Below are 24,332 nucleotides of genomic sequence, written 5' to 3'. Positions count from 1 at the left end.
TCAAAGACAGACATTTCTGAATAAATTACATTTAAGAGTCTAATAAACCTGAGCCCCGCCCTTCTTTATAGCTTTTTTATGTGACATTTGAAAGGTTTTCAGGAGGGCTTTTCCAAATCATGAGTCATAAAAGCAAAGTGGGTTTCACACAGTTTTAATACATTTTCTTTCAGTTTTGTGACAATGAATGAACTTCATTTGAACTTTGAGTACAATATTCATGTGAATTTGGTTCTTGGTCTTCAGTCCACACTTGTGTTTATGATATTACTAAATATTAAGAATACCAGTCAGACTAAACTTACATTGGAAAGCTGAATGCGATCAGAATTTCAGTGCCAAATTTCTGGTATTGTTTTCACAGCGGCTTTGTGAGTTTCGGCATCTTATGACTGAATAGTCAATGACACGAATGAGAACATATGCTAAAACAGTTCCAGTCCCTGCTATAAGTGCAAGCAGTATTAAATAAATGCCTCGAGGAGAAAAGTCAGGCAGCTAGCTGCTAATGGTGGCTGGAACGTAGAGGTTCGAGTTTGTCAAAGTTGATAAATAATGTAATCAATTTCAATGGATCCACTGCTGGATTTGGTTCATTTCAGAAACTGTGGTTGAGCATTCGGTTCGTGACCCGAACAACAACAAAAAAAATGCTGTGAATCTGCCAAAAGTCTGATTTCACTGCTCTGTCTACTGTCTTCTTTAACCCTTGTGTGGTGTTCATATTTTTGTTACTCAGCCAGTGTTCATGGGTCTGGTGGACCCGCTAGAGTTTTGGCTTTCCAAATTAACACTATCAAACAATTTTATGTTAAATTACTCAACAGATGTTTACTTCATCCCAATTACAAGCCAAATGAACAGAAAACATGGTTAATTTTTTCCCTTTACCTTTATTAGATCACATTTATGAATCAATGTGCTTCTCGTTTTTTGGGTTTTTTTTTATAAAATGTTATAAAAAAAATCAGCTATAATCAAGTGGAGTGAGTGGAAAGACAACACATTTACACGTGAAGCAATATGTTTCACAACTAAATGGGATCAGCTGCACATCAATGGTGACATTAGGCCCGGGGTTATAAAACAGGGGGAGGCAGTGCACACACTTATCCCACACTGTCCAAGCAGCTAGCTTGTCTCTCTGCCGTCGAGCTGGTCTGTCGTCTCGGTTATCAAAACGGATAATCCTGGAAATTTTGTGGAAGTATTCCAGAGACATTGATGCACGGAAAGGTTTCTGCATCCCACAGGGATTCTGTGGATTCCCCTTTGGACCTGAAAACTCCTGCAAGGATAAGAACCCCAAAGTAGGCCTTTGGGGTTCTTAGATGAATTTGGTCCATCTCCTTCCACCTCTCACCAAAAACACACCTTCCTTCTAGATTACTGCAATCCAGAATAATTTTCTGGATGGAATCTGGGATGAAAAGCTCAAATGAAGACTTGATGTCCTGCACATGAGTAACTGTCAGACGTGTTGGCCCTGGCTTATCACAGTAACAGCTCTGCAGGGCGGCTCATTTCTTGGGCAAGAAAACCATTCAATTTCACCAGTTATTGACATCCATATTTCTTCACTTGCTGTCTGGTGGGCTTGTTCTGGTCCTGGAGCTGGCTGCAGATGGGGTACTCGTCTTCGTTTTGTTACTAAATGGTGCTCAACCTCATCCTCTTCTTCAAAGTCACTGTCAGACTCTGAATTTTCAGAAATGTGAAATATTCTGAAACCTCTTTGTCAACATCATCATCCGAAGCCCCTCTCTCTTCCAAAATCAATTGGATGGCCCCCGCAGCAGATAATCTTTTGCCATCTTGATCAGTTGTGATAAAGAACCACACTGGCAAAGTCTTATTTATAGTATTATGCCCCTAATTTGCAGGTGGGACAGGGTATGAGAAAATAAAATTTGGATCCCTCAAGAAAGAGGGTAAAATGTGCGGGAATGTAAGAGCAGACGGTGTTGATAGTTGAATTTTCAACAATGTTGCAACTTTGTGCGGGAGCAGGAGGGGAAGAAAACACTATCAGCAGCACCAGAAAGGAGGAAGACAGAGTGTGGGAACACAGGACCTACACTTTCAACACTTTTATTAGACCTGGGTCCAGTGGACCCGAACACCTTGTATGTAATGTAAATGCGTGGGGGGAGGTACAGTATGAGGTCATTGAAAATAAGTTCGGATTTATGTTCTTCACAGAAAATAAGCCAAAGCCAATGAATTTCAGGTTGAAAAAATAATTAATTGTTTAATTTTTCTTTTGAAAAAAACTGAAAACGGGTCTCACAGACCCGAACACCATACAAGGGTTAAAGCCGCAGCCAACAAGACTCATGGGCATTTTTGAAAAGATATTCCACCAAAAAATACGCATCAATATTTCTTTCTTTACCAGAAGCATTTGCAACCAAAGGCAAAAAAGCCAATATGAAGAAACCTTTTTTTTTCCAATAGTTTCATTTCTTTTCTGTTCAGGTATCATACTGACAGTTCAATCAGTGAGGTCTTTATAGTAAAAAATGAAAAAGGAGGAGAATTTGTTATTGAGACACACGTTTCCATGGTTCAAATGTCTGAGGCATTTGTTTTTCTGTATTTTTAGCAATAATATAAGAAACAGCTTCAGAGTATTTATGAAATGTAAAATGGAGGACAGATAAGTAAGGTTCTGCACTCGGTCAGCTATTAAATATTAGCAAATTAAACACACAGGTCATTTCTAAGCATTGTGCAAATCAGATTTTCTCCAAGGCGGCTGATTTATGCTCATTTTTGCCTCCGTATTAAGATTCCAGCCCAAACGAATCCTTATTTATGGAGTCAGAGATCTCGGATGTTGTTCCTGAGATCTGCTGAAGCCACTCGCCCAGTTTGGGGGACACTGCCCAGAGTTCTCCGATTACCACTGGGACCACTGTTGGCTTCAACCTTTACGGCTTCTAGAGCTCCTCTCTCAGGCACTCTGAACTTCTCGAGTTTCCTGTGCTACTTCTTCCTGATATTGCTGTCATTTGGTAAAGCTATATCTATCACTATACATCTATACATCTTCTTCACCACTATGTCCATGATGGGTAGCCATCCGCACCTTGCCCATCTGTATCTGGAAGTCCTACAGGAGCTTAGCTCTGTCATTCTCAACCACCCTGAGGGGCAGCTCTCATTTTAGTCTTGGTTAAAATGATTGACTTAAAACAGATGAGTTTTGTCTTGATATACCTGTAGACAACTCACTGCTTCATGTTGGTCCCTGTTGTCTTAATGAGCACACCATACTCTGGTCCTTATCCTTGTGCATGCGTATTGCTGTCAGGTATAACAGGTTCTGTATGTTACCTGGTGTTGACCTGGTTAATAAACCATTTTGAAGCTACGCCGCTTTTTCTCCTTTTTAATGGTGAACATCCAAGATCACCTTTTAAAAACCTAATAACTTATTTAGTACATTAGCAAAGAAAACTGTGATGATTTTTAACCCCCTGTAGATATGGACAGTTAACCATAATTCAGCAGAAGTTTTTGTTATTAATATATTTTAATATAGTTAAAATAGTTAAAAGATGGAGGCCTATACCTACATGAACAACTGTATTTTGTTTTTGTTTTTTCTCTCAGGACGGCCACTGAAAACATATGATTTATTGAATATGAAGTTGGGCAGTATTTAAAATGAGTTCAATCTTAAACATATACAACAGTAAAATTAATCAATTTAACACCTATGGAGAAAATTTATCTGCACAATTATAATTTTTTTAACTTCATACATAATTGTCCTATAATGCAGTTAAGTGTACTGAGTTGTTTTCATGATTCTTTATCGTTTCTTTTCTTAAAAGAATGGTTCCTCCATCACATGTCATTTTCAATTAAAAGTAAATCATTTTGGTAATATAATAGTAGATATTTATTTAGCCATACCAGTAATGATATTTTACAGTTCTTCAGCCAGAAAGGAGCGCAGAAAGGTGCAGTTGTCCATGCAGCACAAATCATATATTTTAATGTGATCCAGTTTTTCCAGAAAATTGGCAAAAGGTGCAGGAAGTGCGATTGTGTACTCAGATTTTAGAGAATCACAAGAGATGAAAAACAAACTTGAGTCTTCATGTGCCAACAAGTTAAATAACACTCACCATGTGACCGTCAAAAAGGGTTTGGTCCAAACATTTGTTAAAAATATGGAAGAGAAATTAAGGGGAAACATGAGACAAAGGGACACATGAAGAGCACAAAACAAAGCAAAACAGACAAATTCAAACCATTGAGGAATCAGGATTTGAAGACACGGTAAGAGCCTGGGATTAAACACGTAAAGCCGTTGCCTTTAAACGAGTTTAAATCAGGCTTCAAACTGCTGACCCCCGTCTGACCATGTGGAAAACAGTTTACCGTTTTGAATCTTAGCAGCTAAACAGAGCGGCCGAGGGGCCATATGGATCCAGTTGGCCATCAAAAGCCAGAGAGGGAAAAATAAACACTTTTTTATATGATTTCTCTCTCAGAAAGACTCCTCCATGGTGTTACTGGCTCAAAACGCTCTGCTGGATGAGTGAGTTGCTCAAAATGTACTTCTGCGTGCATGCGTGTACTTGTGTGTGTGTGTGTGTGTGTGTGTAAGTGCGAATACATGTGTGAATTTGTGTGTGCGTGTCCCTCCCTGTGTATCGATCCTGACTGATGTGGCCTGTCCAAAGCCATGTTTATTTTCTGCCATAATTACAGAGAAAGCTACACCAGAGAGAGATGAAGGGGTGATGGAGAACCAGATCAACAGAAACACAAAGGAAAAGAAATAAAATGAGTAAATGAAAAACATGAGATAGGGAGAGAGAGAAAGATGAAGGGGAGGAGTGAAGAGGGGCAGATTATTTTGGTTTTCCTGTTTGAGGTCAGGGACAGCTGGGAAACACAGAGTTTGTAAATCTGATTCTCTGACATTACATCCACATGTTTGCAACGGTGAACCTTTACTGAAGAGTAATGGGATTCTCCGGGTCAGGAGCTCAGTGAGCTGGTATTACAGTGAGATCAAAATGTCTGAGAGAACGTCTGACATCTTCTACTTGGCATGAATTTAATAACTTCTTCCATTACAGACGATAATATCAGCTCGACAGATTTAAACAAAAGTTCAGTCTGTGCAAGTTAGATAGGAAACATAGAAAACTAGGAAACTTCTGGTTCTGAAAAGTGCCAATGTGCCTAAAACCTACATATTTTTAATGACCTACAGGGGGCGACAACTCTGGCTGTAAAATGCTTTCCAGTTAGATAATGTCTATGCGGAAAACAACTCTCTCCTCAACTGCTCTGTGACTTCAATAAACAGTTTAACGATGACCTTAGAGGCTCCATTTTTCTTTCTTTCATTCTTTCTAACAGTCAAAAAGGTGTTTCACTCTGAGTATGCACAACGGCTAATAACAAGCTGATCTTGAGCTCATGAGCGCGCTGGGTTTGGGATTCAAATCCACTCCTCGCTCGTCACATTCAGGCTCAAAAAGCTCTGCTTGAGGCTTTGTATTGGCAATCTATTAACCATCAGCTCATGGCTCATCTGGTACCCTGCTGCTGCCTTAGCCTATCTACATCTGCTACTGCTTCTGCAAGCTGCTTTGCATCCCACCACCATCCCAGTTCCTACTTTAATGCCATTTCTGACCCAACTGGTGTCTTATTAATGAACATCCCAACTACTGCTGTACTGCCAGACTAATTACTGCAGACTCGCTAAAATATCTTGACAAAAAAACTAAACAACCTCTCTTGCTGTCAGTCAAAAACATCACAGTTAGACCTCTAAAGGCAGCACACGGCAACCAAATCAACAATCAAGTGCTGTAAATATCAAAAATGTTTTTAAAAAGCTGCAGTTCCCTCACTTGCAGTTTGAAAGGAACAGATCGAGTAAGATTTAGGAAAAAACATTTCAAAAACAGTAAAACGCTTGCCTGGGTGCATGGAGGTCACAGATTTAAAACAGCAAAAAAGTCCAGAAGTGCTTTTTAAGCAAAGCTGAGCACCGTGACCCAGCCCGAAGGATTCTTTAAGTCATGTCCTTTATGAAAACTGCCCTATATCCTCCACGCTCCCCACCAAACTAAACAAGCATCCAGCCATCACAAACACTAAATGCAGGAAATTTAAAAAAGATGGGGGCAAAAGGACAGTGGGGACCTTGTGTGTACAAATACAGGAAATGCCAGCTTTCTCTGACAAGTGCTCTTCATACATAAAACATTTCACAGATCCAGCCATCTTGTGAGCTGTTCTTTGCATGACAACTACCTAAACACACACAGACACACCTTTAATGGAGCCAGCAAGCTCTGTCATGTGAAACAAAACTGGAGCAGTAAGAGGCTGTCAGGTTAGACAGAAGTCATTCGTCCTAAAAAAGAAATTGCCAACAAATGACTTGTGAATACTTAGCTTTGGGTTAAAAAGCAGTGAAAAAAATACTCATTAAAAATGATTATTGAGGTCATTTAGAGTTTGGTGCTTTCATGGATATTTTGGTTAGCAGAGGAGACGTGGTGTGCTCAGGCTTTAGATCTTTGTTGCTTTGTTGCACTTTTTTTTCTTTCCACGGCTGTCCTCCCTGCTTTCTCTCTAATGATAAACAAAAACGCCATAAAACTAAATCTCATGAAAAGCAGCGACATCAAAATGAGCTTAAACAAGCACTGCTGTGTTCTGACCCGGGTTTGGAATTCTGTCCACATGTTCCCATTTGATCCCTGTTATTGCAGTCACTGAACACACAAATCCCAGCGACATTCCCACAACCACATGACTGAGACAGCCTCGGGGTCGCAGAGAGAAAGTTTGCCAGTTTGCATGGAAGCGTTAGAGTATGCTTGTGTGTTTCTTTGTGGGAGTGTGTTTGTTGTGCACCATCTTGTATGACTTGGTTGGATGTTACTGATTCCTCAGCTTGCTTAATCCTGGAGGAGGTGATCCCTGCAGATGAGCAGCAATGGAGACTCTGGATTAGATAAATTATACATATGCCTTGTAGAGTATAACTGGAAGAGCCTCCAAAAAGTCTGAACTTTTTAGACTTTTAGCGGCAAACTCCAACAACCCTTTGCTAAAGTTTGTTGTATGTAGCTATTAAATTTGTCTTACATAGTTGCTGCATTCATGTTAGTTCCGTTAGATTAACCTCTCAGGACTTGGGACTCGCTTTACATCTTAGCTGACTGGAGACCTGATTTAGTATTGGTCCCAGCTAGCGTAATTTGATTCATGGAAGGTGCATGTCTTTACAGACAAGACCATCCAAAAGTCTATGGAGCAAAACATTAAAAAAGTCCCACAAGCGTAATAAGCAGAAGACTGTGGGTGAACTTTCAGTCACTGAGGAGAGCTGAGGACTGACGACCGGATGGAAGCCAAAACACAAACTCGGGCTCGGGACCAGGCCTTCCCGGACCCTGCTGGGTTAGTTTGTGTGTCTGTTTTGTATGCACCAAGGCAGCCGTTTTACATAGGCCGTGGTCAAATTCCAGTCCGTTTTACAGGACAAGCTGTGACGCAGATCGTTTCTTGGTGAGTGCGTAGCTGAGATGAACACATCCCACAGAGCTCTGCTGCAGTGGCTTTTGGTTGGTACAGCTGCATGTTCCTAAAATCTGTACCCAAACGTGCTCTTACTGTGTGCAAAGGCGAGTTTATCAATGCACTGCTAAAAACAACTATTATTAGCAAAATAATAGCGTGTTTTGGTCAAATTTTCTGGAATTATTCTTAAATGTTATATTTTCTTTTCTTTTCTTTTCTACTGACGACAGCACAGGATAGAATGGAACAGGTTTTCTGTTGAGTGTTGTTGATGTCATGATGTTACGGCGCACTGACACAGAGGCGTGGCTGCTGTGACTTATAAAGTGTCTGCTTATTTTTATTTGTTCTCTAAACAGCGTTTAAAAAATGGTAGCTAATGTAGCTTAAATCACTAGAGATTATTAGAGAATTTTAACCTGAGATATCACTTTTTATCATCCAAGGAGCCGATGTGCATTATTATTATTTTAGCTTGTTAAAAATTGCTATTCCTATTCAGATCGCATTGGGCTTCAGGGTTTAATTACAGTACAGTTTGTGTTGGCAGAGGTATGAAACTGCGCAGGAAAATCTGACGTGCATGGCAAACTTCACCGACGATATTTAGGGAGGAATAAACACACATCAGCCTTCGGCCATTTTGATGAACGCATACGCCCCCTAGAGCGCACTGACTTTATTAACAGCCACACAAATGTAAACCACACATCAAACATAAATGAACCATTTGCCTGTCTCCATAATTGAGAGCATTTTCTCTTCTTATGTCAACACCCCCACTTGCTCTCATATTATGATGCTCTTAAGTAAACAAAAAACAACAAACAAAGGGTTTCTTCCTCAGTACTGTATACATGTCCGTATACCATGTTAATGCCCAAACATAAACTTCTCAAACTTGAACAACTTAACTTTTGTTGCAGGCTTTGTCATTACATCTGCAACCATCTCTTCTGTTGAACAATAACCCAGAGTTATTTTTCCTGCACTCACAGTTGACCTCACAAAGTGGTACTTTATGTCAACATGTTTACATCTCTGCCTCGTCACAGGATTCTTCGCCAACGCAATTGCACCCTGATTATCCTCATGAACTTGGGTGCATATTTTTATCCATCGATACCTTGTAACAGTTGCATTAGGTACAAAACTTCTTGTAGGGTTGCAGCTAAAGCCATGTACTCCGCTTCACAGGTAGATAATGCAACAGTAGGTTGTCTTTTGGTTTTCCATGAGATTAAAGGACCATCTACAGACAAGCTTATGCAATAACCAGTTGTACTCCATCTGTCTGTTACATCAGCTGCCCAATCAGCATCGCTGTATGCCCACAACCTCAGTTCTTTGTTGTCACATTTCCTGTAACACAGTTCTTTCTCGGTTGTCCCTTTCAGATACCTCAGTACATGTTTTACTGTAGTCCATTGGTCTTCAGTTGGCTCAGTAAAGTACTGTGAAAGTTTACTGACTATAAAACTCAAGTCTGGTTTTGTGCATGTAGCCAAAAAGATCAGACTACCAACTGCCTCTCTGTACCTTTTGACATCACTCATCCTTTCTGCATCATCAGCATAGTTCAGTTTTTGCTCACAAGGTGTCTGTCTTTCTTTACAATCCTGCATGTTGAATCTTTCAAGTATTTTTTCCACATATTGTTTTTGTGACATTTTTACACAGTTATCACTCTGGTCAAAATCTATACCAATGAAATGTCTCAGTTTTCCCAAATCCTTCATTTTGAATTTTTCTTTCCATAATTGAGAGCATTTTCTCTTCTTATGTCAACAGTTTGTCAGTTTTATTCACTGTCATATTTAAATTCACCAAAAATGATAAAGCTGTAACTTGTTTAACCCACATTCCTTAATGATTCACACAATTAAGCAGTGTGTCATACTGTTGTCGATTGCAGATCCCCCACTTACTATTATAGGATTATATTTTTGTAATTTTCTACTTCCTAGTTGAGTGAGGAGGATGGAGAGGTTGTTAAAGAACAGGAAGAACGAGGGAGCAAATAGTGACATTAAAATCAAAAGTTGGACATTATCTTCCGCCAAAGGAGTCTTCCTTGAAGACAGGGGGAGAAGTTCAGTTATTTGGAGGTGCTCAGATTAGGGAGGCAATTACTCCACATCAAAAGGAGCCAGCTAAGGTGGTTTGGGCATCTGATTAGGATGTCTCCTGCTGTGAGGTTTTTCGGGCATGTCGTACTGCAAGATGGCCCCAGGACATGCAGGAGAGATTGCATCTCTTGGCTGCTTTGGGAATTCCTTGGTGTACTCCCAGAAGACCTGGAGGGGTGAGGGAAATCTGGGGGCATCTCTGCTTTGACTGCTGCCCCTCATGATCTAGACCTGGATAACAGGCAGACAATAGATTTTTGTATTGATGATGGCAAAATGTCACTGTGTGAAGTCTAGAACATTTGAAAGTTCATGTACAAAAATATTTAGATTACATGTTAAAAGACAGAGAACTAAGCTTTTGTCACTCTTCTGTGCCCCATACACCACACAGTTACAAAAACGCTGACCACAAGTCATTAATTGGTACAACAGTCTCAGTCATGGTGGCTGTTCTTGTGCCAAGAACAGTGTATTACCGGTGTCTGGCACAGAAACACTGGAAACTCCATGATCTGAAGTTAACAGTCCTGTGAGTCTCCATGCTTGCCATTGCGGGAGTGTTCTGTACTTAGAAAAACAGAAAACGTACAAATCATTAAATTAAATAAGAGAGCACAACTTTAATTTTCAGCATGCAGGGGAAAAGTACAAATAACTCGATAAAACTGACAAACTATAAAGTAAATCATATACACTCATTTATATTAGAGGATGCACTCAGTATGTAGTCTGTAGTTGATTCAGTGACTTGTCTGCAACTTTGGGTGAGATGAACAATATAAAACATGATAACCAAAGTAGAAAAAAAAAAGAGGAAAAAAAATGGAAACGCTAAAGTGGGACTTTTACAGAGAGCAGTTTAAGACACCCCCACCAATCACATCAACACCAAAACAAGCAATTGGAATTTGAATATTTGAATAAAATTAACTAAATACAATTTAAAACTATGATGCTTTGGGGAAGATGAGAAATGTGTCTTTGCTTCATGCTCTTTTTCTTACCCACCCAAAAAATTCATTATTTTCCATTGCATTAATATGACTGGACCAACCACTAACTCACACACACACACACACACACACAGGAAACACACACTTCTTCCAAAAATATAAAAAAAATACAAAGGCTTTTATGGGAGGACTACAGTACTCTTTGTGACCTCTCCGTCTGTCTGGTATACTGTACTCTCACACACATTTGGCCAGTGGGCTCACACATGCTGCTGTAATAATTTTGGGGGGGTGAATAAAGGCTTTTTATTGAGGTTTAATGACGTGTTCATTCAGAGCGGCTCTCAAATAGTGACAGAGAACAGAGAGCTGGCACAGGGATCGGCCTCCAGTTGGTTGACTCACACCTACGTGCGCACACACACACACACACACACACACACACACACACACACACACACACACACACACACACACATGTTACAGTATATCACTGACCCACGCCTGACAGTCTGTCAGTATACAAGTGGGAAAAGTCGTGTCTCCCACACTGTTAACATGGACTTCACATTCTCTTTTCTTACTTTCACACCCTCTTGATGTGTTAGTAAAAGGAACACGCATGTTAAGGGCTCTCAGGGCGTATTAAACAAGGAATGGGAGCCAGAGGAGACAGCTCCAGGTCCTGTGACAAACTAATTAGCCTGTAACATGGAAAATCGGTGCTGCAGTCAAAGCGCAGGATGTTAATAAGGGCCCTGCAGAAAAAAAGGGAAAAAAAAAGACTCCTGGCGCCATGATGGAGGTGCGAGGGAATAACTGAGTGTATGCAGATTATAGTTAAATGGAAGCCAGTTACTTTCACTGTCAATTTATTTTTCAATTAATGAAAAAATGAAAAATGCCCACCACTTTTTCCCAGGATCCCTGGTCCAAAGTCAGATCAACAAATCATTAATTATCCTCACATTTGAAAAGCTGGGACCCACAAATGTTTGGCCTCAGAATTGACGAATTAATTACCAAATAAACTCTAGATATTGTACAATTTGGCTGCAATCTAAAAAAAAAGGGAGTTAAAGGTTAAGCTTAGAGATTAAGGTGTTATACTTGTTATTACTGCTGAAAAGAATGACTGCATGTCATATGCACTCTACTATCCCACTCAGCTTTTAGCTCTTAGTTTTCTGGCAGGTGGTTCAGACTCAGCATTCATCATGTGGTTGATGTTTCCAGCAAACAGGTTTTGATAAACGCACTGAATGTTTCCAGATTGGCAAGTCAGACAAAGTGGAACAAGCACTGAAAAAACAGACCAGCTAAAATGTCACAGTCAGATTTTTTTTTTGTCTCCCCTGAATTAATTTAAGCTTCTTCGATGTGCTTTTGCAATCCCTCTGAATGATATCCTGTCCAGTCCTGTTATAAAATACTGCATCCTAATGGAAAAAACTCACACACTGCAGATGATACACAAAGCAGAGATGATGTGACATAATGCAACGCAGTTCTTGCTTGTTACCCTTTTGAAAATGGATTTTCACATCTGCAGCTGCTCTGCTGGGCTGTGATGGTTATTGCTCAGCCGAAGAATCTGCAGTCTTATTTATGTATCTAGCTGCTATTTAAACCACTGCTGTCTCTGTGATTAAATACTACAGGCACATTGAAGGAATACAGAAGCTTATCAGAATGCCAGCAAAACTCTCCACCCCACGCACAAAACCTGCGCCAGTTAGTGTAGTAGTAATAATAATAATTGGCAATCACAGTGACAGCTATTTCATAATACCTGTAATTAGAAATGCAGCTGTGCAATAGGAGGGGGCGGGGGGTAACTTGAATGGGTATGAAAATTGGCCTCCCCATGGTTCACAGTGACGTTGTAAAACCACACGAATTTATCCCAGCCAATCAGCAAAATTCACATTGACTCTGACCAATGAGGAGAACATTTCAAAATTAAGTGTTCTTCTGGCAATTTGAGTATTTTGATCCTACCTACTCTAACATTTTTGGTCTTAACATCAAAACTGTCAGTGATACGGTGATGAAAGTCATGCATTATAGATTTCAAATGTTGTTTTAAAGGTTGAGATAGGTGTGGTTTGTGTTGGACTTCCAGAAATTTGTGAAATTTGTGGCATAGGAATGGTGGCCCCATGTTTGATCATATGTCCTATTCATCAAGTCAAAAAAAATAAGGAATACCAATATTTATAAGGCTATAATGCTATTTTTTTCTTTCTGTTATGCATTTACAGTATCTATGTCAATATATTTAGTTTTCAGTAGATCTGCGCATATCGCTCTTACAGTTTATCTGAATATTGACACAAAAATCTACTCGCATTTCTTTTGAAACTGTCAACTTGGTAACTTTAAGCCAGTCCATCAAGTACCATGGCATAGCACAACCTGTGTGGGTGTATGCACATGCTCATGAACTTAAACTTTAAAGAAAGGTATCAAACACCAAAAAGCAGTTGCCTGTGACTACACAGGACTGCAGTTTAATTTGTGTGATTTGTGAAAAGTGGCAGTGACAGAAAATGTTGAGGAGTAACAGAATACATATACTGGGGTTATACATTTAAAATACAACATATGAGTAACAGTATTCTGTTAAAGTTACCGTTTAAATAATTAGAATACAGTTACTTTGTTGAAATAAATGGATTATACAGAGTTCTTTTCCTGTTTCATATATTAGGCTATTTCCTCTCTAATTTTGGTAATTAACGCATTGCCGGAAACCCAAACAAAACACGCAAGAAGCGGCTCGAACATAAGCGTCTTGTGTATGTTGGTGGCGTCAGTTCCACAATGGACCCGGAGCCAGCACAACAGAGCCAGTAGTACACCGGGCAGGAATGCATTTCTTATTTGGAAATTCCAACACCACTTCATATTTAAAGAAGGAAGGGATGGGCGAAATCTGACCGTGCAATGCAAACTCTGTTTGCCAGCAACCAAGCTGCTCTCAGTGTCCAAAGACTCCAACCTAAAGAAACATCTGGAAGTAAATTCTTTTTTAAAAACTAACGTTAGCCTGCTGCAACTACCTTGTTTTAGTTGTGGTAGCTCCCTGGGTTATGCACCACTTCAGTATCTTCAATGTACCATTGCTGTGTAATTTATTACTGTTACTGAAGACTACATTACAACATGGTAGCTGCAAATCATGAAATAATAATTAACCTAACAATGTTAGCTTGGAGGTGAGTAACCTTCAGTAATAGTAATAAATCACACAGCAATAGTACATTCATGTAGTTGTAAAAAGCATGACAATATATCAAGTAATCCAAAGCGTTCCGAATATGTTACTCTCATTGAGTAATTTAACAGAATAGATTACAAACTACATTTTGGGCCGTGTATTCTGTAATCTGCAGTGGAATACATTTTAAAAGTAACCTTACCAGCACTGGTGACAATCAAGAAAAACGCCCTTAAGTAAATATTCTTTGAAGGTTATATGTGTTTTTCCTGTTTTGGGGAAAATGTTTACAGTAAATTGGTCACTTCTTTGACCTTGATTTGCAGCTTAAAATTGAAAATTCTGGAAAAAGAATCTGTAATATTCTCCAGTATCACTCTTGTGTTCAAAATAATAATTTCTATGTGTTCCAATTAGTTCTCCATAAAGGGTCCTTGTTGTCTCTGTAATAGTCTCTGTAATGTTTGTGAAATAGACATCGGTGCTAAGCCACCCAGAAATCAGTCTAAAAATTTGCAGCATGTTAAGAGAGCTAAATCAGTAATGTGGCTGTTGGAAAAAATGTCCACATGCATTGGGCAGTATCAGTGGTAATGCCCCTTAAAGCTCCCCAATACCCCAATTTACACATAAAAAGGCAGGTAAGTTTTCCAGGATGTTTCCACAGTGAGCAATGCTAATGTGTCTTGTTAAGTAAGTCGACCATCAAGGAGCCTCTGTGTTGTTTACTTTAAGGTGCCTGGGAAAAGACCCGGGGATCACAAGCAGTTCATAAGGCCCTCGTAAGATGCTGCTAAGGGGCCCGCAAGGTATTCATAACATGCTCCCATAGAGCCCCCCACCGCTAAAACAAATCATTAGTATCCTGCAAAAACCTTATATGACTCTGAAGAGTCAATTTTTGAGGAAATGGGAAAACCTGGCCTTTTTTCTCATCAATGCAGCTGCATTTTTGACATTTCAGAGGGGGCTGTCAAAGGTCAGGGTTTGGCGCAGAGTTAGGAACGTTAGAGTAACTTCTCAGAAGTGTTTGTAACAGGCTTTTTTCTGTAGGTTTTACTTGACAGTTTTATTCCTTTCACAGTTGATGAGTGGTCTTAAATATTTATTTTTTGGGTAAATGTCATATTAAATTGAAAATTGGCTGGGGATAGGGATAATCTGCAACAAATTACTTAAACAATACTGGCAACAATGACATTGCATTATCAGTTTGGTATTTTCTTGCAGTCTTTGTCATTTATTGAATTACAAGCTTCATTGCATTTTGTTTTATTACATTATTGGCATTTGCTATGGGAAGTGATTAGGTTAAAGGCATTTAAAGGGTCAAATGAAGGGTAGTGTCTTATTGACTGACCACTGCAAAGACTTAACCCATGACTTTGCAGTTACAGCAGAGCCTCCAAACCACAAGGACGATTCTCCCTGTGATTGGAGAAGCTTTGGTGTCAGCTTGGGTGACAGGAGGGTCTTTGTGTTGCTTCGAGGGTCTGCCTGGGAAATTGTAGGTTAAATAGCACTTGGGGGCTCGTAAGAGCGTCCTTGATGGGCTCGTGGGGAGTTCATGGCGTGTTGGAGAAGGTTTGTAATGTAGTGATGAGGGTTCATAAGGCTGGTGTTACAGGCACAGGAAGGTCAGGAACTCGGCGAGAAGCTAATAGTGGGTTCCAGCATGTAGCCCTCTTTTTGACCTCACAGAGAAGAATCAAAGTCTTTTCTTTTTTCCTCTTTCCTCCATTATACCGTCCTCCCACTTAATTTTCTTTTCTCGCTTTGATTCACTCCATTTCCATTCATTTGCGCGAAGAAACAACTGCCTTTGTTGATGTGCTTGGCTAAAGAGTGGCAATCAATGAGCAAAATCCCAATCTACCTCATTATTTTCAGATTTTGACTACACTCTTGTTCCTCTCTTCTCTTCCCATCATCACCCTCTCCACTTGATGGGAAACCTTGGGTCAATGTGTTTAACACACCCACAAATATACTTTTTTCCCTCTAAAGAGGGCCTCCTGTTTCTACTGAGACCCCAACACGGTCATTAAAATCCTCCCATAACGGATCATCCTTTTTTCACTCTTGTCCCACTTCTTCTTTCTCTCTAACTGTGCTTTTTCCTTGCCCTCCTCCTCCCTTTTTAGTCTTCATTGCTTCTCTGTCCATATATCTAAATCTCTTTTTTCCATCTCCCTACCTCTTCGATCCTGGAGGTGAAGGAAAATGACACAGACAATCTTTCTGTGTTGATTGAGTATTTTTGCTGTGTGATTCATGGTCATTACTGAGTTATGGATGATCACGAGAGGGGCAAGGGATGAGGGAGAAGAACAGGAAGCTGGCATTCAAGCAAATTTTTATGTCAATGAGATTTTCATAAAAGTTATCTAGCAACGTCGATGCAGTATTAAGAGTAAATAATAAGGAGCAAGTTAAACTGCAATGTGCAGGTCATTGGCCAAAGTCGAGCTAGCTAAGAACAAAAGGGGCAAAGAAGCAAAACTTTTGTCAAACTACAAAAACAAATTTGTAAAACTTGCTTACTGTGTTTTTGTTACTTTAGAAAATAGAACTAGAAAACAAATTTATTACTTAACATAACCTCACAGCTAGCTAGTTTGATCCACCGTAAGTTAAGCTTCCGTTTTAATCAATTAAGTCATAAGCAGCAACTCCCCATCATGGGTATGATGTACATAATCTCTAAATGTAATGTAAAAATAGATGTTTTTAGCCATGTTGACCACATACCCGTAATGGCAATGGCAATATCAAGTGATCGTGAATTAAAAAAAAAAAAAAGTTGAGTTCCCAAGATGATGTAGACTAATAACTTTTATGATACTATGAATTTTCTCCCACAAACAGGCTGATGTTGGAGCTATTTTACTAAATAACTTTTAAAATTAACTGCATTAACTCTTGTAATCTATTACCTTTTCATCTCCTGTTGTCAACAGTCTAATGTCATGATTTTTTTGTTTAAGATGTTATCCAGTTTTATTGCCAATTAGCAAATGTTGCTAGTTGCTGGTAATTTTGATTTTGTAATTTTTATTTTTAATGACTTTACATTTTTAAAAACTTTAAAAGAAAATAATTGGGTACACAAGTTTATTTTGGAATTACTCCAATCCATACATTGTACAATGTCTACATTAACCCCCCACTAATATCTGGCAAAATGTCCCTTCTCTTACCAAGTTGCAACTAAACCAAAAGTTTAACAAGCCTCTGGTATAATTCTGACTAGATATTTGATAATATGCATCTGATATTTTAAGTAAATTTTCAGCAGTATTTGGGTCAGGGTTTTGGGAAGGCCATTTCAGACGCTCAATTTATCCATTACGAAAACAGTTATTATGCAGTTTTGAAGTTAAAATGCAAAGCACTGTGGAAATCTTTAGCACAACTTACAAAAAGATTTACGTGAGTGTATGCATATATTTCGGCATGCGTGTATGGAAAAGAAAAGATTAAAAAAATTAATTCAAACTTGTGCATCCAACTCTTGTTTTTTAAAGTCCTTAAAGATGTGCTGTACAATCATTCCACCCTGGAAAAAGAACAGTTCAAAGAAATCATTACAAAACCAGCATTCATGCCCATGATGAGTGGATGTAAACTTCCAACCACAACTGTATATGGAGCCCAAATCCAAGTCAATGCACACTGAAAGACTTTGTCATTATAGTCACAAATATTTACCTCACTTTTACATCTTTTGCATAAAAAATTTCTTGTTGAAACTCTTAAAAGCACTCATCATCGATGCCGATTCCTTTTATCTGATTCTCTCTGTTTTTCCCCTTTTCTGTCTTCTTCGCTGATGGGATAAGCAGGCCTCATCAGATATCTTATAAGATATCTGATGAGGCCTGCATAAGCTACACACACACACACACACACACAGGAAGAGAGAGAGAGAAAGAGGACTCTGAGGGGTGATCATGGTTCAGAGGCCAAACAAATGTTCTGTCAGATTTACTGGCTGAGCGAGGTTGGTGGTGCTCACTCACACACACACACACACACACACACACACACACACACACACACACACACACACACACACACACACACACACACACACAGAGCAATCCTGTGGATTAATTTGCACAAACGAATTATGTCATACTCTGTCACTACCTCGCTACCACATGACCTTTCTTCTGTCCTCTGTCTTTAACTCTAACAGTCACTTTAACATTCACTACTTCATGCCTGACCTTTACCCTCACTCTGTCCTGAACCTAACCTTTACTCCCCTTCTGGCTTTCACTAGTCTTGTGGCTAGAAGGAACCATCTAGCCTTGCTCTTCTTTTCATTACTGTGGGGAGAAAACCACCTTCCTTTCTTCCTCTAAAACACAATAAATTATTCTCAGCGAAACATGGGATGCTACCAGGAGGCATGTAAGACTGTCAACATTTAAAGATATTTTTTTTGACATGTGGAAAGGTAATTTTAGGAATTTACATTCAAGGACCAAATGGTTTGATTGGGCTCATACATGTGCATCTACCACCACAAGACCGAGAAAAAAAAAGTCCTTTCATGTTTTTCTGGCTTGAGCTTTAGGAAAAGTTGGAACAACTCTGAGTAACCCCCCCTGTTTGGTTGTAATCCAATAAGAAAATGGTATTTCAATCAGGTTTCCCTGCATAAATAAATGCACACATACATGCTCACTGATGGTTGTACAGTAACAGTAGGGAAAAAAAAGCTTAATTTCAGGAGCTGGGGAATCCAAATGCAGCCCCAGAGAGCAGTACTTTGAGGATCACATTACCCACTCACTGGCCTGGTGACGTTCTTACATTTATGCATTTCACAGTGAGTGAAACAGCAGAATAAGCTTCAGCTCCCACAGCAGCATCATTGCAAGAAACATGGAAGAAGGAGGTGAAAGGTCATAGGTGACAATGTCTCTCTGACCTTTGAATGAAAAAGAAATAATTGGCTGAAAACATGACATGTTTTAGTAAAGGTTTAATCCATGCAAAATGTGCATGTACTTTTAACATTGTAAAGGTCTTTGTCTTCATTTGCAGGCAAAATATGAAATAAGTGCATGGATTTATTGAAATGTGCAAACATATATAGAAATACAATATATAAAGCAAAGAGCTAGTGCAATTCTAACAAGCTTGAAAGTCAGTCCACCTTTTTTCTTCAACACAACCTGAACTCTCTTAGGCAAACTTTCTGGTCAGATGCTTTTGAGACAATATTGGTGGATCATTTTTACTTTTCTATTTCATCTCTATCAAACTGTGTTATCTTTGGAATTTGTCATAGATTTATGACAACAAGAAGTTGTGTTTTTTTGAAACATGCTCACAGTAACAAAGTACCGAAAGGTGACATTTTAAATAGACACAACACTGGTTCATCCGTTGAGTTTCAACCCCAGCATTTTGTATGCTCTGGTGATTCACTGATCAGTGTTATATGGCTTAACAAACAAACAAACGGTTGTGGGCAAAAGACCTGCAACTGACAAATAAAGGCTATCTCATCATCATCTCATCATCATCAAACAAAATTACTATGAAGATGGTGAGGTACAAGGAACAGACTGAAAATGAGTGAAAAAGCAGCCAATGTCCAAAGAAAAACTTGGAAAAACGTTCAAAAAGTCCAAAGAGCAATTGCTTAAGACCACTTTAAAAGTTAGAGGAAAGTCTGACTCTTTGGAAGCAAAATACAGAGATGTGAGGGTGGCACAAGACTTTTGTACAATTCTGTAGCTCACCAGTTCCAAATTATGAGGCCCAAAAAAAAAAAAGCACAGATTTATTAGCATAAAATCTACCGATGACCATTAAAGAACACAACAAGCCATTAATACATGTGATATGCCAAAACATTTAGTTGCTGCATGCTTTCTCTTGTACAGTGAAGCCTCAGAATGAATTTACTTCTGTTGGGGGGGTTGGTTATTTAATAAAAGCAGCCCTGGTGAGTGATCGTAATCCTGTTTGGGGCACGTATGCAGCAAATCTCCTACAATTACACTTGGAATTACATTTTTACAGTGTAATTTAAAGTCCACTTTGGGTGAAGCCCTTGTATTGTAAAACAAATCACTGGTTTTGATTCTCCAGACACTGTAAAGGCAGTAATGCATATGTAGTTAAAGTGATAATAGGGAGTGTGTGTGTTTGTGTGTGTGTGTGTGTGTGTGTCTATATGTGATGTGGCCCTTATACCTCAGCTGGTATTGCTTAGCATGAGAGGGTGCTGCCGAACTCTGTGCCTGATCTTTCAACACCTTTACGACACACAAAGTCACAAATGAGCTCTCAGCGCCTCGGCTACAAAGCCTCAATAAGACATGTCCCTGCTAATTGCACGGGGTCACATATATGAATGCATGAACAGGGAGTGTGTATGCATTAAAAAGATGGATTTGAAATGATACGTAGGACCAAATGAATTCATACAAAACAAAGAATGTTGTCTAAAATTTGTCAAAAACACACTGGAAAGCATTTGTCTTTGTGCTTCTGTCAAGTTCTCTGTCTCCTCCTTCAAGTGTCTGTTGTGTAAGAATATACAAAATGGAAACCATGTAATCCATTTCTGTGGGGTTGATGTGGAATTTAGCTTCACAGTAAACACGTTTGAAAGAGAGAAGCATCTCAAATTTTTATTTATGCTTGTGTGTGCCCTCAAATGCATTCCCATGACTCCCAATTCCATTTGCAACCAAAAGACCCTTTTCAATCAGTAGACTGCATTCATATTGCCCTGGCCTAAGTTTTATCATACTCTATGTTTGTACTTATTGTTTTTTGGTGGATATATTATGCTGATTTAAAAATAAACCCATCCATTTTCTCAGCTGTTTATCCAAATGGTAAGCTGTGGGAGAGCTTTAGCTTATCCTAGCTGTCATTGGGCGAGAGGCTGGGCTTACCCTGGACAGACTGCCAGTCAATCAGAGACAACAAAGACAATCACTATCACAGTCACACCTATAGCCAATTTATAATCACTGTTGAGACGGGCCTAGAGACTAGTCAGTGACCCCTTACTTTTTTGTATGAACCCATCTGGTGCATCTTTGAATGTGTATTTGCTAACGAGTTGCCATCTGATTGCTGGAGGTTGCAACCAGTTGGTAAGTGGTTTCTGGAGGTTGCTAGATAGATAAAAATGGTGCTGCACCAAAAAACTGTTTTCGATTGCTTCATTTGCTATCAAATTCCATTGCATGGAACATGCTGACGCATCTGAAAACACTCACCAATTATTTGTCTAGCGGTAGTTTGGCACAAAACATAAATAGAGAGCTTAACCTTAAAAGCACGGTGAGTACTTGGTGTTTACATGGAATGTGCGAACTGGTCTGCAAACTACAGGTGACCAAAGCAATCACAAGAAAGTTTTTGGTGCAGCACCCTCTTTGTGACTGATCTCCACTAGCAACAGCCACCAACCACTCACAAATATTAATTTTTCCCTAACAACTAGAGGTTTCCAGCAGGTTGCAGACCTGTCTCTTGGATTGTTTGACTGAGGCCTAAGTTGACAAGCATGTCCTTGGACTGTAGGAGCTGACTTCACACAGGAAGTCCTCAGCCATCCAGGAAGCTGAAACTAGAAACCTTCTTACTGTTATTGAAGACTCAACCACTCCACCACTAAGCTCTACTCAAGGAGTGTCATATAATTCACAATTCAGCAATCCTTATTTAATGCAAGTACATCCTTTCTGTTCATCCTCAATCTAAAACCAGTTGTTTCTGCTCATTTCCCTCTACAGGAACTTATTTTTGAACGGCTTCCCCTTCCCAAACAAGTCCGAACAATGGTCACTTTGAAGTAGTGATATATTAATTGACTCTCCTTGCACAATGTTGTGTCTGTGAAACACATGGCAACATATTAACAGAAAGGGGAGGAGACTTATTTCCATAGATGTTATATAGCGGTCTCAGTTCCCACAATTGCACACAAATGTGTAAGAAGACACACTCTACACAGGAGGTGGGGTATGTTTGTGGTTAGGGTTGTGGAACTATCAGTGGCTTATTCCATCATTTGCCGAAGCTCGGGGGGTAATAGGGAAGAACTCCACCAAAGCACCAGAAACCACAGTAAAGCATTTCTGTTGATGGAGTGAGAGAGAAAGAATGGAATGCAAAAGAGACAGAGAAGCAAAGAGAGAATGAAAATTGACAAAACAGAACAAGCAACTATCCATCTCAAGGACAGATGGTGAGAAATAGACGATAGAATGGAAAGAGCAGTAAGAAGTGTGACTACAGTACGTCCATGGGGGTATGGCTGCCAAGTCTCAGTAAATTAGCCTCATCAGGAGTTTTTAAGAGTTCAAAAGATCAAAACAAAGATCTCAACACAACCACTTGCATCTTGGATCCAATCACAAATAATGACATTAACAAATTTAACCTGAATGGCCTTACAGCTATAATACATGTTTTATATTTTCTAGTCATGTCAATCTTCTACAAACATAGAAACTAATATATTTGCAGTTCTGAATTCTTGGCTGGACCCACAGATGCAAGACTAGAAACAGAGAAAAACACAAAGGAGAAGATGAAAAAGGCCGAGCGTTCATTGCACTGAGACACCAAAAACACAAGTTGTAGCAAACCGCAGGCGAAAGTTCAAGGTGCTGAAAGAAATTTCTGTAAAAGTTCAATTGCTCTGACAAGGAAGGCAATTACTGCATATGCCATGCCGGTGTGTCACCGCTCTGTGGTGGATAATGAAGCAGAGAGGGCAGGGAGTTTAAAAGAAAAAAATGAACAAATTACCTTTCACTCAGTCAGTTCAAACAAAGGCGCAGAAAGATGAATGACACCAGGAGAAAACAGGAGAAATTACTGAGAAAGGTGAAAAGCAAAGAAAAGAGGGGGAAAGGGGACATCTATTAACATTACAGTAAAAACACAAGCTCTCACTCTAACCTTGACATTTTAAAAGCCTCTATGAGGAATTTTAACTCTGAGGTTAAAATAAAAAAAATACCAGAGCATGGTGTTTTTCAGAAGTCATTGAAAGGAACCTAAACAACTCCAGGACTCTTTTTAAAGTAATTAATCGTGTCACAGAGGCTCCACCAAGTATAAGTATAGACCCCTCCCTGGAGAAATGTGAGAATTTTTTTAATCATGAATTAAATTGATAGCAATGGGACTATCATGTCTTTTCTACAATGACTAAAAAAGCTGTTCACTTCATCTCCATCTATGGAAACTCTGACTGAGATGATTAATAAAATTAAGCTCTCTTCGTGTGCCCTGGATATCCTGCCTGTGGGGAAGTTAATGAATCTATCAGTCCACACATTCTATCTCTAAAAAACCCTGGATAATTGGATCATTTTAGACCCATTTCCAAACTTCCATTTCTCTCCAAGGTTTTAGAAAAGATTGTTGCTGAACGGTTGATTGCTGTTTTAAAACAGAAATGAACTCTTCGAACTATTGCAGCTGGGTTTTAGAGCAAACCACAGCACAGAGACAGCTCTGCTCACAGTGATCAATGACGTGCTAGTTGCCGCTGATGATGGCAAATTCTCTGTTTTAGTTTTATTATATTTGAGCGCTACAGCATTTTGGGGGGTCATCTTCAGTACTGAATTGGCATTTCTGGTTCAAAGTAGGTCTTTTACTATTGTCACTGGCAAGTCACATCCACTTTCTATAAAGATGACCTGTGGTGTACTTCAGGGGTATGTTCTCCGACAGAGTTTCCATAGATACATCTGGTCCAGAATGCAGCAGTTGGCCTTACTAAAACCAAAGAAAGAGAGCACATTACTGTTACTTTAGCTTTCTTTTCACTGGTCACCCCCTCTTTTTAGAAGTGACTTTAATTAATTGATTAAATGCTCACTTTTAAGACTTTGAGCTTACACCAAAATATATATCTGAGATGACTCACTGACACTGTATGCCCCTGGTCATAACCTAGGGTCCTTAGCCAAGGCTCTGCTGACCATCCCACAATATCAGCTGACAAAAAGGGTGATGGGGCTTTTTTCTGTCAGGGCACTCTTTCATTGGAAAAACAACATCCCTGAGCAGATCAGACCTGCAAGCTCCTTGTCATCCTTTAAATCCCTCATAAAGACACATTTTTAGAATCAAACCTTTTCTTTGGCCCTGGTTATTTTGTTGCTCTTTCTAATTGTTTTATCATCTCTTTTTAGTGATAATTGTAAATCATATTAATATTTAGAAAAATGCTTTTAATTGACCTGTTTTTATTTTTATTTTTAAATGTTTATGTGAACGTTCTCATTCATCCAGATCATCATAGTGTAAGGAGTTTGAAAAGAGAAGCTTCTGGACTTCATTAGGTTTCTTAAAGATGTTTCGCCTCTTATCCGAGAAGCTTATTCAGTTCTAAGAGCAACTAGAGGAGTTCCAGATTTTAAGTCCTCTGGGAGTGTCCCGAGTCAT

Source organism: Simochromis diagramma, unplaced genomic scaffold (assembly GCF_900408965.1).
Source record: "Simochromis diagramma unplaced genomic scaffold, fSimDia1.1 OVJJ01000531.1, whole genome shotgun sequence".
Classification (NCBI taxonomy): Eukaryota; Metazoa; Chordata; class Actinopteri; order Cichliformes; family Cichlidae; genus Simochromis; species Simochromis diagramma.
The sequence above is the reverse complement of the archived record's forward strand: the minus strand, read 5'-3'. Positions refer to the sequence as shown.